The following is a 5,000-nucleotide window of genomic DNA, read 5'->3' as shown; positions in this document are numbered from 1 at the left end:
CCTGGTGAGGTTTCCCGTGTTGAGTCAAATTAAGCCGCAGGCTCCACTCCTGGTGGTGCCCTTCCGTCAATTCCTTTAAGTTTCAGCTTTGCAACCATACTTCCCCCGGAACCCAAAAGCTTTGGTTTCCCGGAGGCTGCCCGCCGAGTCATCGGAGGAACTGCGGCGGATCGCTGGCTGGCATCGTTTATGGTTAGAACTAGGGCGGTATCTGATCGCCTTCGAACCTCTAACTTTCGTTCTTGATTAATGAAAACATACTTGGCAAATGCTTTCGCTTCTGTTCGTCTTGCGACGATCCAAGAATTTCACCTCTAACGTCGCAATACGAATGCCCCCGCCTGTCCCTATTAATCATTACCTCGGGTTCCGAAAACCAACAAAATAGAACCGAGGTCCTATTCCATTATTCCATGCACACAGTATTCAGGCGGGCTTGCCTGCTTTAAGCACTCTAATTTGTTCAAAGTAAACGTGCCGGCCCACCGAGACACTCAATAAAGAGCACCCTGGTAGGATTTCAACGGGGTCCGCCTCGGGACGCACGAGCACGCACGAGGCGGTCGCACGCCTTCAGCTCGCCCCACCGGCAGGACGTCCCACGATACATGCCAGTTAAACACCGACGGGCGGTGAACCAACAGCGTGGGACACAAATCCAACTACGAGCTTTTTAACCGCAACAACTTTAATATACGCTATTGGAGCTGGAATTACCGCGGCTGCTGGCACCAGACTTGCCCTCCAATAGATACTTGTTAAAGGATTTAAAGTGTACTCATTCCGATTACGGGGCCTCGGATGAGTCCCGTATCGTTATTTTTCGTCACTACCTCCCCGTGCCGGGAGTGGGTAATTTGCGCGCCTGCTGCCTTCCTTGGATGTGGTAGCCGTTTCTCAGGCTCCCTCTCCGGAATCGAACCCTGATTCCCCGTTACCCGTTACAACCATGGTAGGCGCAGAACCTACCATCGACAGTTGATAAGGCAAACATTTGAAAGATGCGTCGCCGGTACGAGGACCGTGCGATCAGCCCAAAGTTATTCAGAGTCACCAAGGCAAACGGACCGGACGAGCCGACCGATTGGTTTTGATCTAATAAAAGCGTCCCTTCCATCTCTGGTCGGGACTCTGTTTGCATGTATTAGCTCTAGAATTACCACAGTTATCCAAGTAACGTGGGTACGATCTAAGGAACCATAACTGATTTAATGAGCCATTCGCGGTTTCACCTTAATGCGGCTTGTACTGAGACATGCATGGCTTAATCTTTGAGACAAGCATATGACTACTGGCAGGATCAACCAGGGAGCTGCGTCAACTAGAGCTGAGCAGCCGGCCGCCCGGGAGTGTGTCCCGGGGGCCCGCGCGAACACGCAAGCGTCCGCTCAATCATTCTGCAAACAGGAGGAGGCTGAGCTCCCCTGCACAATACACCTCGAAACCCTCTCAGGTCCCGGCGGCGCGCAGCGCCGTCCCAAGTACTTGGTCGGGTTCGAGAGAGGCGCAATCGCCCGGAGTTAGGCGAGTAGACGCTTTCGGTGCGACCACCCGTGCTCCCAACTGAGCTTGCCGCTGCCGACAGAGGCCCGGGAGCGTGCTGTCGTGGCATTGCCGGCGGGAGACAACACGCGCCACCTACGGTGACCGGCAGCTCCAACGCCAGCGCCACAGAAGGACAAAAGCCCCACTTGGGTGCCGAAGCGAACTCTCCCAGCACAGCGCACGCGCCAACACATCCGCACAGCTGCGATACAAACCACCAGCGAGAACCGCTGGGGCGACCGAGCAGCAGACGGCGTCGCGGCGCCGAGCGCCGGGCGGCGGCGCATCCTCAACGCACACAGTCCTCAATCGGACCAGCACACTGAAGATGTCCACCGCGCTTCGCACCGGGCCCGCGAGGACCTACTTTGGCCGCACGGCGCCGCGCGCAGGGTGCGCCGGCGCGCAGCTGCGACGCCTGCCGCGTCCGTCGGCCGGCGCGCCTGCCACTGGCCGCCCCCACCAGCCGGCTGTAGCGCGTGCGCCCACGCACCGCGCGGCCAGCACGCCGGGAGGCGCCCCCTCACCGGCCGGGGACGGTCCCACCCAGCCACCGCCGCGTATCGCTTCACACCCAGATGCCGTTCAGTTTCGTCGGCATGGTGGGTATCGCTGGAACAACCGGTTAGTACCTCAACCTATCGTCGCCATCACCGATTCACCCCTAGCGAGAACAACCGCACCACAACAGGTTACCATTTGTTCATTTGCGTAACTTCACCAGAAAACGCAGGCGTCCATCGCCATTTGCAACTTCAACGATTATTGCATGCCTGTGTCAGGTGTCACGCCACACTACGTCTGCCCACATACACGCAACAAAATGTGCACGCCTAGACAATACGTGGAAGGTGGCCCCCGTACGTATGCGATGTCCATTGCTCGAACGACTGTCAACCGGCCTCTGTAGCATGTCGCAGATATGGAACGCGGTGCACCATGCCATCACGGTGTGTGAGGAGAGACGACTAGGTCCGAATACATCAACAGACAGCTCATGCTGATCGCCATCCACGGCGTCCGTTCCTCCCACACGTCTCTATGGCGTACCACACTGCAATCCAGCTCTCATAGGGAGACGACACGTAGCTGCGTGCACAATATTTGCACTGTATGGTCCGCCGTTTTTGGGCGCAGTCGTTGTGCGGTCACACATGTGCCACGATGTATCATTCAGTACATAAGGACGAATGTGCAGTACAGATTGTGGTTCACGCGTACGACATCAGCGGACAGTTGACACAGGCCGCACCACAACGTAGCCTGAGTACGTCGCATGCGAAGGGCATTGAACATGCAAACTTCTCACCAACCAGCTTGCGAAGGCAGGGGGCAAGGTGGGGACGTGGGGAGGGGCGGCATGTACGTCCTGCTGCCATCCACATTACAGTGTACAGCAGGAGCATGTGGAAAGTGAGCAAGACTTGCAAGGTGTTTAACATGAAGCGATACACAGGGGTGCGGGCAGTGCGAGTAGCGAACTATATTGCGAGGGTTGCGGGTGGGCAACACTACAGTAATTGAACGAGTCGTATAACAATTACAGAGCAGGTTTAGGCGACAACGTGGGTTACGTTAAGGCGACAACATGGGTTAGGTTAAGGCACAACATGGGTTAGGTTAAGGCACAACATGGGTTAGGTTAAGGCACAACATGGGTTAGGTTAAGGCACAACATGGGTTAGGTTAAGGCACAACATGGGTTAGGTTAAGGCACAACATGGGTTAGGTTAAGGCACAACATGGGTTAGGTTAAGGCACAACATGGGTTAGGTTGAGGCACAACATGGGTTAGGTTAAGGCACAACATGGGTTAGGTTGAGGCACAACATGGGTTAGGTTGAGGCACAACATGGGTTAGGTTGAGGCACAACATGGGTTAGGTTAAGGTACAACATGGGTTAGGTTAAGGTACAACATGGGTTAGGTTAAGGTACAACATGGGTTAGGTTAAGGTACAACATGGGTTAGGTTAAGGTACAACATAGGTTAGGTTAAGGTACAACATAGGTTAGGTTAAGGTACAACATAGGTTAGGTTAAGGTACAACATAGGTTAGGTTAAGGTACAACATAGGTTAGGTTAAGGTACAACATAGGTTAGGTTAAGGTACAACATAGGTTAGGTTAAGGTACAACATAGGTTAGGTTAGGTTAGGTTAGGTTACACGTTGTTGTACGGAAAGGTGTAGGGGGGGGGGGGGGCGGGGGCGGCAGGTTCGTTGATAGTGATTATAGTAAGTGAATGCTTGTGACATGATCAGATTTGTCACGTCAGGATGCACCTTTGGCTTATTAGAGGCGGCGCTCCAATTCTATGCTTGTGTGAGACCTGTGTCTTTGACTCATGTCATTGTTTGTGCGCTGTGACAGGAGGTACTATTGTGATGTTGGGTGCACCGTTGTATAGGACATGTGTGGGTGTTGGTGCCTGGTCTGCGCAATGGTGGATGTCGAAAGGCTGGGATATTGTATTTTCCGCACGGACCTCCTGGTCTGGTTGTGATAGTGTGGATTGTGTAATGTGGCGGAGAAGATGCACTGGATGTTGTTCCATGCTGGTGCTTACATATTGTATGTGCGCCTGTTAGAAGCAGAGAGTGGTGCGTGATCAGAGTGTCTGGCTGACGTGTGGTTCCCATTTTGGGCAGACTCTTTCAGCATGTATACGGACAGTTGTGTATATTTGCTGTAGTTTGATGGCTCTGCATTGATTACTAATCAGCGCCGTGTGTACGGGTAATCTGGTTCCAGTCCAAAATGTTCCATCTGTGTACATTAGTGACAAAGACTCCCCCCATGCAGTGGGGCTCGGTCTGTTATAACTCTTCCGCGTAATATATTTGCCCCACGTTTTTGCGACTGCGAGTGCGAGTGCAACGCGCATGGGGACCGACATGCTGATGGCTCGGTATCGGACGCCGTACAGTGAGCAACGCGATCGCGTCTCTCGCTCGTAAGTGGTACAGGTCGCGGCTCATGTATACGGACAGCGGGAATGTCGCATATTGGAAATAACTCTTCATGAAACGCAAGTTATAGGGGTGGATTGCACTTTACGAGTGCGGGAAACGTCCGCCGTTCATCCGCTGGAGGTGCGAGTTTGGCGGTTGGGGTGGTGCACGAACGGGTGCGGGTGGCGTCATTGCCGGTCCACGGCTTCGTGCGGCAGAGCCACTGGAGATTGGGTGCTATGGTCGACAGAGGCTGCAGCCTTTGTGGGTGGCGTCGAAAGGCGGCCACTGTGGCGCCATCGCTGTCTTAGTCGGCTTGGCGTCTCATAGATGGCGGTAGCGTCGTTGCAGGAGGTCATGTTGCGGGAGACCTACAGATGGCGGTATGTTTTGTGGTGCGGACGTAGTGTTGTCAGATGCGCATAGATGGCGGTATTGCATGTGGTGTCGCCCTATTTTCATAGATGGCGATACTGTTTTGCCGGCATGGGTGGCGTAGTTC

General features: G+C 54.2%; 1 non-coding gene across 1 annotated transcript in view; it reads right to left on the bottom strand.

The window, feature by feature from the left end:
* LOC124746675 overlaps window positions 1-1,311 on the bottom strand; it is a 1,909-nt gene extending 598 nt beyond the window's left edge. The window contains exon 1 of the ribosomal RNA XR_007011448.1: window positions 1-1,311. This exon is cut by the window's left edge and continues 598 nt beyond it. This is a non-coding gene — a ribosomal RNA (small subunit ribosomal RNA).
* Between the last annotated feature and the right edge of the window lie 3,689 nt (window positions 1,312-5,000).

The sequence above is a fragment of the Schistocerca piceifrons genome, unplaced genomic scaffold (assembly GCF_021461385.2).
Source record: "Schistocerca piceifrons isolate TAMUIC-IGC-003096 unplaced genomic scaffold, iqSchPice1.1 HiC_scaffold_37, whole genome shotgun sequence".
Lineage (NCBI taxonomy): Eukaryota > Metazoa > Arthropoda > Insecta > Orthoptera > Acrididae > Schistocerca > Schistocerca piceifrons.
The sequence above is the reverse complement of the archived record's forward strand: the minus strand, read 5'-3'. Positions and strand labels throughout refer to the sequence as shown.